The sequence below is a fragment of the Fukomys damarensis genome, unplaced genomic scaffold (assembly GCF_012274545.1).
Source record: "Fukomys damarensis isolate Sample0158 unplaced genomic scaffold, DMR_v1.0_HiC HiC_scaffold_1, whole genome shotgun sequence".
Classification (NCBI taxonomy): Eukaryota; Metazoa; Chordata; class Mammalia; order Rodentia; family Bathyergidae; genus Fukomys; species Fukomys damarensis.
The window spans coordinates 42440123-42452837 of NW_022900913.1; the positions used below are offsets into that span (position 1 = coordinate 42440123).

At 37.0% G+C, this 12715-nt stretch overlaps 1 protein-coding gene across 1 annotated transcript in view; it reads right to left on the bottom strand.

Moving 5' to 3' along the window:
- Mier3 (MIER family member 3) overlaps positions 1–12715 on the bottom strand; it is a 215861-nt gene that overhangs the window by 191638 nt on the left and 11508 nt on the right. Inside the window, exon 4 of the mRNA XM_019207837.2 lies at positions 1648–1684. The gene's annotated coding sequence lies outside the window, so the exon portion shown is untranslated. The remainder of the gene's footprint in view (positions 1–1647; positions 1685–12715) is intronic.

Genomic DNA, 12715 nt, shown 5'->3' on the forward strand with positions numbered 1-12715 from the left:
CTGTGAGAGACTGCTTGGGCCTGCATAAGATGGCTGCCCTCAACCTTAGCCTTTGCCTCGGTGGAAAAATCCCACTAGACTACATACGTGACTTATGGCAGGTCTAGCCCCTGGGCAAACAGGGAATCTTACAGAAAAAATAGCCCTTTGTGCTAACCACAGGGTCACGGGATCTGGAGCAGGAGGCCGGTGGTATTTCCTTGTCCTGCTTGCCCCTAGAGATTGTTAAGTTAAAGATTGCATAGGGTTAACTGTTGATGTATGCCTTCCCACTTACCCCTCCCCACATTTGGTAAAATACTGATTGCTGTATGGTTAAATGCTTGAGTGACTCATGTGATTGGTAGAGGATTTGCTTGAACTGTCTAATAAGCTTGCTGAACCTTCCCCCTGGAATAACAGTATATAATCGTTTTGCTGAGCCAATAAAGTGCCTTTGATCAGAAACAGACTTGGGCCGTGTGCTCTAACTTCTTAAAGATTTCCTTCACAGACATTCAAGATCGGATCGGCCTCTGATGACCCACGAATAAGAGGCGGCTCTCACCTCCTATTCCCCGCGGGACGGGGTCCCCCCCAGAGAGCCGCACATAAGCAGGGCCAGGGATTATTAGCTCAGTGGTTCCGCCACCTGCCTCGCAAGTGCAAGGTCCTGAGTTTGATCCCAGTGTACCAAAACAAAAGAGTACATAAGCATCTGAATTTCATTGGGCAAATGGGTAATTACTTTTCTGTGATTCTCTCCTGTGCAAATTAACAAATTTTAGTATCTTTTCTCTTATTTATGTCTGTTGTCTCCTCATTCCAATGAAATTTCAGAGGAGAAATGAGAGTGAGGAAGCATTTCAGAAGAGAGAAGAGTAGGTAAAGCCGTGAAAGGAATGTGAGGTACCTAATGTGAATATATTATTATGAGATGATTAAATGGTCATGGTGTTAACAATAAAAACCAACATGTTGCTGTTACTTTCTATATATTTTGTTGTCAAGGGGAACCTGACTATGGCATTTTTGCTTAGCTTATTCCTCCTGCAAATATGTTTAAGGCCCCTGGGTTGTGTTTGGAGGCCCAGTCCCAATGTGTTACAACACTGGATGTTGGGTCTTTTTTTGGAGGCCACTAGTGCCTTTTAGCATAGCCTTCTTGAACTTCAAAGCCTTTACACTTTGATATTATGATGGAAGGGGTCTTCTTTACTTTGTGTTATCTGTGTATAAAAGTCATAACTCAGTTGAACTTGCATTCATGATGAGTTGAAAATTCCTTGTTATGTTTATGAGAAATGCACAGTGAGCAAAGCAGTACACAGGTGAGAACACCCAGAACAACAGAACTTTGCCAGACTGACCACAATTTAGAGTTGAGTTCTCAAAAATTTCACCTTTTGATGGTATACCCAGTTTCTCATTGTTCAAGAAATATGCAAAAGGCTGGAAGTGGTATTAATGTAAACTAAGAACTCTGCTGTATAAGGAAACAAGAAAATAGTTTATTCTAAGCCAAATATGAGTGACCATATGTGTCACTAGACAAGTTACTCTGAATGACATGTTCCACTGTAGAAGAGGTTACATGAGCTTTTATTGTCATAGAACAAGTGAAAGTCAATAGGTGCTAAGGGTGTATTCCAGTCACACAGCACTTACCTAACATATTTCAAGCCCTGGCTTTTGATCTCCAACACTACAAAAGAAAAGAAAGTCAAAGTCAGTATATTTATTAAACCCTTCAGTAAGGGCATCAAGTGGGCTACAGCAAAGTGGAAAAGTCTTTCTTGTAAGTTTCAGATGTTATCTTCCAGAATTCTTAGTTTTAATGTTAGTGGAGTCTAAAGGTCTGTTAAGCTTAGCAATACCCTCCAAAAAGTTTACTCAACAGTCACCAGAATGCTAGGTTATATATAAAAGTTGAGGTAAGTGAGAATTAAAGGTCCTAAGATAGTCCAAGATAATTTTGACTCTCAGCCCACAACATACCATCTTTCCACAATCACTGTGTTCTACTCCACTAAGGTGAAACAGTCTGCAAGATCTTCAGTATAGACTTCAGAGAACCACAGATCACTGATCCCAAAATATACATTTATAATATAATTAACAAATGGAGGAGTCACTAATATTGTCCAAAGTATTCCATATCTTGAAGAAATATATATATGCAAGGATCAAAATCAACATTTAAAAATCAATAATAAATTAGCGGAGAAGAAACTGGGAAAAACAATTATATTCAAAATAACTTTTCAAAAATAAGATTTCTAGGAATCAACTAACCAGGAAGTAGAATCCTCTAAATGAAAAATTCAAAACACTAAAAAAAAGTAGAGAATACATTAGAAAATAAAAAGATCTCCCATGTTCATGGATTAACAGAATAAATATTGTTAAAAATGGACACATTACCAAAAACAATCTATAAATTCCATGCAATCTCCATCCAAATTCCAATAACATCCTTCAAAGTCCTAGAAAAAAAATAATTGTAATATTATACGAAAACACAAAAGACCCGGAATAACCAGAGAAATCTCAAGTAAAAAGTGCAATGCTAAAGTATCACAGCACCCAATTTCAAAGTATACAACAAAGTTATAATAGCAAAAAGGGTATTGTATTGGTACAAAAATAGACACATAGACTAATGGAATAGAACACACTAAAGTAAACCCACATATCAAAAGCCACCTGAATCTTGATAAAAGAACCAAAAAAGAGCTACTTTAACAAATGGCTCTTAGAAACAATAACTATATGCAGAATATTGAAACAAGATCCCTGTCTCTCACCCTATGCAAAAACCAATTTAAAAATCCATCAAAGACGCATATTGTAGGACCTAAAACTTTGAAACTGCTAAAACAAAACATAGAAGAAACATCTGAAGCCATAGGTAAAGTGACACCTCCTGAATAGGACTCTAATCCCCTAGGAAATAACCATGAGAATTAACAAAAGGCACTTCATCAACTTAAAAGATTTCTGCACATCAAGGGAAAGAACTAACAGAGTGAAGAAATAGCCTACCAAATCAGAGAAAATCCTTGCCAGCTACTCTTCTGACAGAGGCTTAGTAACCAGAATATATAAAGAACTAAAAAAAAAAAGTAACACCAAAAGTTTAAATAGCCCAATCAATGAAATGAATTGAGACTTCTCAAAAGAAAAATGAATAGCCAGTAAGTATATGAAAAAAAAGTTCAACATCTTTAGCCAATAGAAAAATACAAATCAAAACTACATGGAGCTTCCATAGAATGGCAGATATCAAGAACACAAAAACCAGGTAGGCATAGTGGCACACATCTGTAATACCAGTACATGGGAGGCTAAGACAGGAGGATTGATGTGAATTCAGTCAGCCTGGGCTACATAGTTAGTTGAAGGCCAGCTTGACCTGCATAGCAAGACCCTGTCTCAAAACAAAACAAAGGGACCAGGGATTTGGCACAGTAGTACTGCCACCTGCCTCGAAAGTACAAGGTCCTGAGTTCGAACCCTGGTCACACACACACACACACACAAACATATACAAAAACCAAACAAATCAATAACAAAACCCAACAGTAAGTACTGGGGAAGATGCATGGGAAAAGCAATGCTTCTATACTTGTGGGGAGAAGGTAAATTGGTAAGTCCACTATGGAAATCAGTATGGAGATTCCTCAACAAACCCTAAAAATAAAACTTCCCCACAACCCAGCTACACTCCTCCCTGATGTATAGCTGAAGAAAGTAAAGTTAGCATACCATAAGGATAAATGGACACCTTGTTTATTGTAGCACATTTCTCAATAGCCAAATATGAACCAGCTCTGGTGCCTATCAGTGGATGAATGGATAAAGAAAAGATACACATAATTCAGTGATAAAGAAGAACAAAATTTTATTATTTGCAGGAAAATGTTTGGAAATAAAAATCATCACTGACTAAAATAAGCCAAACTCAGTCACATTTTCCCTAACATATGGAATCTAGAAAAGATGACATGAAAGAAGAAGGGAGACTATTGCAAGACAAGAGGAAGGGAATACATGGGAGGGAGTAGGAGCATGTAAGGAAAATAATGGGGATGGCAAAAAGGAGTTATTCATTACATCACTGTTTTAGTTACTTTCTCTTAACTGGGACAAAAACACCTGACACTCACAACTTAGGGGAGGGGAGGTTTATTCTAGCTAAGAGTTACAGTCCCTGGTCAGCTGGCTCCAAGGCAGAAACAGCATGGTGGCAGTGTGTAGCAGAGGAAAAGTATTCATGTCATTGCATCAAGGAAACAGGAGACAGGAGTAGTGGGGGACAGGAGTATAACCTTCCAAGTCATTCCACCAGTGACCCACCTCCAACCAGGTGTCTTTCTAAGGTATAGCACCCCCCATGATTCAAACACCTTCCATGCACATGAGAATATGGGGGAACATTTTAGATCCAACCATAATATCTTTAAAAGATCATGATATTGACATGAATTCACTGAGGTAAAAAGATGCTCACTGTTCTCCATTAAGTGAAGCAGCAAGTTAAAAAATGTATATGACATTGCCAATTTTTATTTTTTTAAATGGATTTATATACAGAGATACCAAGAAATCATCTAGAATGGTGTTTGCTTAACAGTTTTAATTTGTTGTTGGGAGTGAGACACTATGGAAGACCAGTCGGAAAGAATGAGGCATAACTGGCGTCCTTGGTAAGCACTGAGAAGAAAGAAGGCATGCCAACATGCTAACACGATGCAGGGAAAAATAAAAACACCCGAGGTTAAATTGTTTACCCAGTTAAGTACCAGGGACGGTGGGAGAGAGATGAATCCTGTGTAACTCATTGCTTGTGCCCATGTCTGAGTGAATAAAGCCAAGGTGCGCCAGTCACTTAGGGCTCTATGTTGAAGGGAGACATGAGCTCCATGGCACCCCCAGATTTTAACCTGTTTCTGTGTCTCTATTTTTCATTCTCATCATTCCTTGGTCAAACTTGAGCTCGTAGGCTGGTTCCTGCAGATGCTGAACATTTTTTCTTTTTGCTTAAGAATATTTTAACATGGGCAAGGGATTTAGCTCAGTGGTTCTCCACCTGCCTTGCAAGTGCAAGGACCAGAGTTTGAGCCTCAGTACAAGACAAAACAAATATATATAAATATATATGACATGTGCTATTATAAAATGTTTCAAAGTGCAGGAAAAGCACTCTGAAAAAAGAGATTGAAGAGGATATAAAAACATGGAAAGATATCCCCTGCTCCTGGGTAGGAAGAATAAACATAGTGAAAATGGCCATACTACCAAAACTGCTATACATATTCAATGCAATGCCAATTGAAATTCCAACACTATATTTCACAGAACTAGAAAAAAAGAATCCAAAAATTCATTTGGAACCATAAGAGACCTAGAATAGCAAGAGCCATCCTAGCCAACAGACACATGGCAGCGGGTATAACAACTCCCAATTTGAAACTACACTACAAAGCCACTGTGATAAAAACAGCATGGTACTGGCAAAGAAACAGACCTGAGGATCAGTAGAACAGATTAGAAGACACAAAAACAAATCCAGATGTACTCAACTACCTCATTTTTGACAAAGGAGCTGAACATCCTCAGTGGAGGAAAGATAGCCTCTTCAATAAAAGGTTTTGGAAAAACTGGATTTCAACCTGCCAAAGATTAAAATTATCTTTCACCATGCAGTAAATTAAAAACCAAGTGGATTAGAGATTTAAATATTAAAACAGAAACACTAAATTTACTGGAAGATAAATTAGGCAGAACTCTGGAAGACATTGGCATAGGGAAAGATTTTATGAACAAATCCTCAGTAGCACAGGAACTAGCAAAGAGTTACTAAGTATGGTAAGTGATGGATATGTTAATTTGATTGTCATACTTATTTTACAATATAGATGTATCTCAAAAAATGTTGTATACCTTAAATATATGATTTTACTTATTTGATTTTATTAATACTTACTAAATCTTTAGAACAAAAATTAAAATGGAAAGAAAAAAGGGAGGAAGAAAGAAAGAGAAAGGAGAAAAACAATACCTCACCCGGTATTCTATGAGGGGACATATTTCTATACTGGAGATGTTGAAGTATTTTTTTGTGTGGGTCAGGACTTGTCTGTGGTGAAAAGCAGGACTAGTGTAATTTATATTTGAGATTAAAGTGCTCCTTAAATTGTTCTTCTGGACACAGAAGCCAGGAGCTAATAGAGCTGTGAGGTGTTTTGATACCATTTTCTCTTTTGAAAAAAGATTTGTTATCTTTTTTGTGGAAGCCACAGAATATCTCCTCCCTCAGATTCTGAAAGCAAACCTCTTTCAGATTCTGTTAATGATTATGGAATCAGTAGGTTTATATACATCCCTGAAGCTTTACTTGGAAACTTGAATCTCCTAAAACCAGTATGGAATTGTTTCTACACACTAATAAGTTATGGGTGGAAAACAAGATGACTCAAGAGATATGAGCTTCCTTTTCAGAGACAAATGGCATGAAGTTGAGGGCCAGAGTCAGACGCCCTGGTTTCAAATTCTAGCTCAGTTACTGACAGCTAATATAACCTTGGAACATGTTGGTTAACCAGTGTGAAACTTGGTTCCTCTTCTATAAACGTGAAACAGAAGTGAACCCTACTTCATAGAATCAAGAGTAGAGTTTTAATTATCTATGGCTCTGTGACAAATTACCCCAAAACCCAGTGACTCAAGACAATTTATTTATTCACAATTTTGCATCCTGGGCTGGTCTCAGTTGGGCAGCTTTTCTCAGCTTTGAGTCATTCACAGAGCTGCAGTTATGTGCAGACTCAGCTGGGGCTGGATGATTACAGTTGGGATGACCAGAATAAGGTGTGGTGGGGAGAGACTACCTGAGCTTCTTTCTAACTGGTTTCTCCACTAAAGTAGCTAGCTTGCTTATAGGGCAGCTCAGGGTTCCAAATGAAAGAAAGCACAAGCTGCTACACCTTTTGAGTCTGAGAATTACTTTTGGTAAGTTCTCTTGGTCAGAACAGGTCATAGAGCTCTCTGACTTCCTGTTTGACGAAATGACTGCTTCCACCATTGCAGAAGCCATTGCAAAATCAGCATTGCAATTTGTCATGAAGTGACCCAGCCAAGGTGAGAGGGTGTGGGGATCTTTGCCTAAGCTTGAGCTATCATGTTTGGCCTTTCAAACTCCAAAACTATGACCTAAATGGACTTATTTTCTTTGTAGTTTCTTTTTTTAAGACAGATTATAAAGCCAGCCCAAGATAAGAAGGGAACTATACTTCACCTCTGATAGGAAGAATGCCATCCATACACATAGGAGGGAAGGAGGAATTCTGGATGCTTGCTCCCTTTGTAGACAATCCACCACAAGGAACACACAAAATAATCATACATAGTATTACGCACAAGTGCCTGTTGACAGTAAGCGTTTCATATGCATTGAGTGAAAACACACTCCTGGTACTATGTTGTTAGGATTCAAACCCTGACTCTGCAATATACAAGTGTTCGACTATAGACGAGTTTTTAAATTTTTCTTTGCTTTAATTTTTTAACTTATAAAATAGTAGTGTTAACTGCCTCACAGAGTTGTTGTAAAGATTAAATGAAATAATTTAAGCATAGAAAAGTTGTGTTACTCTCACAACTATTTTGATATGTATATTATCTCTGGTTTTAATTTTCTCAGTTTTCACCTAAATGTCTCAACATTCAAACTCATCCTTTCTTTTGCCTCGATTTATATGATCATGTGTAATAATTCAATATTTGAGATTCCTATTCAGTTCTTATTTGAATTACTCTTGTGTAATAATGGGTTTTATTCTCTTGAAACCTGCTCTCTCTTTACTTTGCTTTTTAAAACTGTTCTTTTATACCTCAAACTGTTTAGTGAATTTTGTGTTAGTTTTTAAAAAATCTTATTGGTGTTTTGACTGCAATAGTGTTAGAAATTGATTTGGAAATTATTTGTTTTGCTGTTTTCCTCTTCTAGAACCATTTGTTTTGCTGTTTTCCTCATCTTTGTATTTCTAGTATTAAAACCTTTAAGTACATTCTTAAGTTTTGTTTGCTTATTCTTTACCATTTGTAATATAATTATATATTATTTAATCATATTTGCAAGCTAGATATAACAGCCATCATCAGTATGATGGAGAAGCATCTATTCTATCATTTTTAGTCTTTTTTTCCTTTCATAGCAGAACTTAATCATTTAAAACTTAATCATCTCTCTCATTTAATTTCTTAATATTGAGTCAATTACACCACACCTATTATTGGCTTATTTTTAAATTTTTATTTTAGTTGTTTAAGTAGATACCAATGAGAACTGCTGTGTTCTACATAAAGAATACCCCCACCCCTAATCCTTTCTTCTCCTTGTTGTCTCTATTGTTGTCAATAGAGGCCATAAAACATGTATATATATCCTTGTGATCTATAGTTTTATATCGTACATTTAAGTAACATAATGATAGATGCTATGTATTCTATTTTTTCCTTTACAGATTTATTTATTTATTTATTTTTGGTACTGGGGATTGAACCCAGAACCTTGTGCTTGCGAGGCAGGTGCTGTGCCACAGAGCTAAATCCCTGACCCTTTAGTGTTATGTTTTTATGAATACTCATATTATTGTATATGTATAGTTTATATGTGTATAGTTTATTGCTTCCACCTGCATAGCATTCCACAGTAGACAGTACCACATTTTAAATACCTATTTCTCCAATAATAGGCACCTAGATGCCTTCAGCTCACCACTACCATGAACACTGCAGTAAAATCCTCTATAACTCTCCTCTAGACCTATGCAAGAATTTCTTTGGTATATGCTGACCCACAGGTAGTTGAATCAGAAACATACAGTAATTTATTTTCACTAAATTCTACCAGAATGATTTCTAGGATACCTGTACCAGTTACGTTATTTCCCCATATCTTTGTCAAACCTTTCTAGTGTTCCTAGTCTGATAAGTGTCAAATAATGTAACATTTTGCTTTAATTTTTAATTGCTTAATAGTGAGGCTGAGTATCTGTTCATTATTTATTAGTATTTTGGACTTCTCTTGCTCCAAACTGCCATTTCATATCTTTTGCCTAATTTTCTATTAAGTCTCCAACTTTATTCCCATTGAAGTACAGATTTTTGTATATTCTAACTCTAATGTCTTCTAGGTTTTTAGTCATCACTAATATCTTCTCCAAATCAGTAATCTCCTAAGTTTGTGCAACTATGCTCATCGTTTTTTATCCCATATTTGTATCTTGAGGTCTTAAAATTTTTCTCCTGATGCAGATACTTCCCTGCCATCTATACCTTAGTAGGTAGTAGAGACCATACTGAAACTCCTCCACACATGATTAAAATGGAGGGATCCTATTTGCTTTTTCTCTGTAAAATCAAGTAAATTTTCTCACGCTATCTAAAAAGCAATGCATTCATCCCAACTGTTTTGTAGTAAAACAAAAGTAGGTTTATCAAATGTCAAGTTTTTATATATTTCAGAGTTCTCTACTCTGTTCCTCTACGCTGTCTTCCTACATGAGTCCTATATTCTCATTAAACTGTGACTTTGGATAAATATGACTAATATTATATTTGTGTTGTCCCTGGACAATTATTTTTACAGGTTTTCCACTGAAATTCTATGAACATTATTTTCTTCACCATTTTTGCAAAGGTACAATCTATCTTATAGGGAAATGGCCATATAATTATTAATGAGACTTCTTTAAGAATGGTAGACAACTGTATGCTCTATTTAATTATACTCATCTCCCCCAAGAATCTAAAAGGTGTTAATTACATCTTCAGGGTCAGAAGGTCTTCAGGTCTATATCAAGCAGTTAGGATGCTTATTTAAATTCTTTCCATGTGGATTTTTCAGGTTGGGTGCTTCTTCCTTTCCTGATCTTCAGCCTCCACTACACAGATGCCAGGAGTCCAGAGGAAATTTTTCAGATAATCAAGTTATTGTATGGAGTTGATTATCTTACCTACTGGCTTCATTTTGGAGAGATTTGCCTTTATTCCTTAAGATAGTTCAAACCTTAAATATTCCCCAAAGGATCATGTATGAAAGGCTTAGCAACTGAGGCACCATGGGCAGTGGAAGAATCTTTAGAATGTGGGGCCTAGTGGAAGGAAGTTAGGTTATTGGGAAATTCCCTTGAAGAAGATATTGGGACCCCAGCACCACCCCCACCCTGGTCTCTCTTTGCTTTCTGGCCACCACGAAGTGAACAGGCCTGCTCCACCAGGCCCAAACGGATGGGGCCAAGCAACTATGGGCTGAAACTCTCTAAAACTGTGAATCATAAGAAGTGTTTTTCATATAAATTGTTTATCTCAGGTATTTTGTCATAATGATGGAAAGCTGACACATTCTTCTTTCCCTTGATTTGTTTAGATGACAATTAGTATGTCTCTATCTCTACAAATGGATTCTTCTAATTTTTAGGACTCCAGCCTAAAGGTGGTAGGTTACTATAGACAGTTGGTTTCCAAACATGAACCACTTCCCTAGGACACCCTAGTTATCTCCAGTTTGTCTTCTCCCTGGTAACTTCCCTCTAAATTCGCATTGTTCTACCTACCTTGTGCAAAGAAAAGATAATAATTTTCAGTGACAAGGCATATGTAGCCTGGTAAGTAAATGCCTTTTTATCTTGCTAAACATTTGGATGGGTTTGGATATGGAAATATGAATGTGGACCTTATCTTGAAGCAGACTTCCAAGATTAGACCAGTGAGAACTAATGTGTTCTATGTAAAGTATAAGAATTTGCATTTTGGGGCTGATATCCAAGGAAAAGAGAGGGCTGAGGTGAAATGGAATCCAGGAGAGAAGAAGAGAAACAAGATAGCTGGGAAGCCAATGGAACAATTCCTGAAATATAGGACACACCTGTCCCCTCAACTCCAGAGGCCCAGTCAGAAGAATTGCAAGTCCCAGGCCAGTCTGAGCAACTTAGTGAAACCCTGTCTCAAATTTTTTTGAAAAAAGGGCTGCATATATAACTCAATGCTAAAGTATTTGCCTAACACACAAAAATCCCTGGGTTCAATCAATAGTACCACAGAAGAGTAAAACTAAGAATAAAAAGAAATGCCTAATAGAAGGAGTTCATACTCTTGAGCTATAAATAACCATATTCCATTCCGCTTCATGGATTTTCACTAAAATCTGATTTAAAAAGAAAAAGAAAAGCAAAACACCTCACTTTTACAGATACACGTTACTGTCAAGAGAAACAGTAGTGTTATGAATAGGTATCAACTGAGAAAGGCACTAGAGTCAGCCAATGGAGATCCGTGTTGAATAGGACAGCCTGTGTAAAAAAAATAGTGAGATAATCCATTAATTGACCATGTTCAGTGGTAGCAGGAACTCAGTCAGACGTTAGAATAAGGACAAACAGAAGGAAGAAACAAAAGAGTAAAATGAAGAATAAAGAGGAGAAAATAGCACAAAACATGTTAAGATTTGTTCTAAAAGCTTTGTTTTACATGTGTCAACATGACCACAAGAATGTCGTATCTACCCCAGCACTTGCTTCATCCCTTAGAGATTTTCAGAAATCTTAGCATCTTGGACATCCCACAGTAAATAATTAGCATTCAACCCAATCCCTTCTAGATCTCATAACAGCTAACATCTGGATAGCTTTTAATCATTAGTCCTAACTCATAAACTTACTCCAAGGGCAGCTTAAGCCATGGTAAATAGTATATCCCAACTTCTAATAGCTGGATGTGGTGCTACATGCCTGTAATCCCAGAATTTTGAAGGAAATCCCACAAAGTTGAGGCCAACCTGGGCTATATAGTGAGTTCAAGGCCAGCCTGAATTACATAGCAAGACCCTGTCTCAAGAAACAAACAAATAAACAATTTCTTTCTAGCTTCTAGCCCTAAAGTGCCCTCAAACTGGCAATGAAAACTTACCTTTCTTGTAAATTTCCTGTGTAAATTCCACTCATAATGACCATGGATATTTTACCAAAAATTTTTTTAAATAGAAAAAGTCAATCACTACTTTTTTCCTTTTGTGAGCCTTGATCTTGTCATCTCTCTTGTTCCTGATTTAGATACTTGCCAGCAACATTCTCCTTTTCCTTAGTCTCACACCAGGGTAGCTGGGTTGTTATCTAGTGCCCTACACTAAATTTTATTGCTAGTCTAGCAAATTTGGATTTATCAGGCCCCAATCTGGTCTTATATTTCTTCAAGACTTTTTACAGTGGATAAGAAACCGTTTTAGAATCATTCTTGAAGGGCTTATCTGAGTCTTTCCTTATAGTTAAGGCAACTCTTGGCTGCCCTCTTCTGGGATCAAGTCCCCAAGCCAGCCATTCCCGCTGACCAGTAACCCTTTAAATTCCAGGTTCCCTGTGACAATAGATGGGATAGTCAGTAGTACATCTTGACTTTCTTCTACTGTCATCAGATATGAACGTTGCTATTTTTCCTACATGTCCCTATTTTCCATCTTTTCAGTGCTGTTGCTATTTTACCAAAAAGGGGTATTTTGTGAGAGGAAAGGGAGAAAGAAATGCCTAACCCTCTCAGATAATAAAATACTAAAAAAAAATCATTATCTGGGCTGGAGATTTAGCTCAGTGATTCTACTGCCTGCCTCACAAGCACAAGGTCCTGAGTTTGGTCCCCAATACCAAAAAAAAAAAAAAAAAAAAAAAAAAAAAAAAAA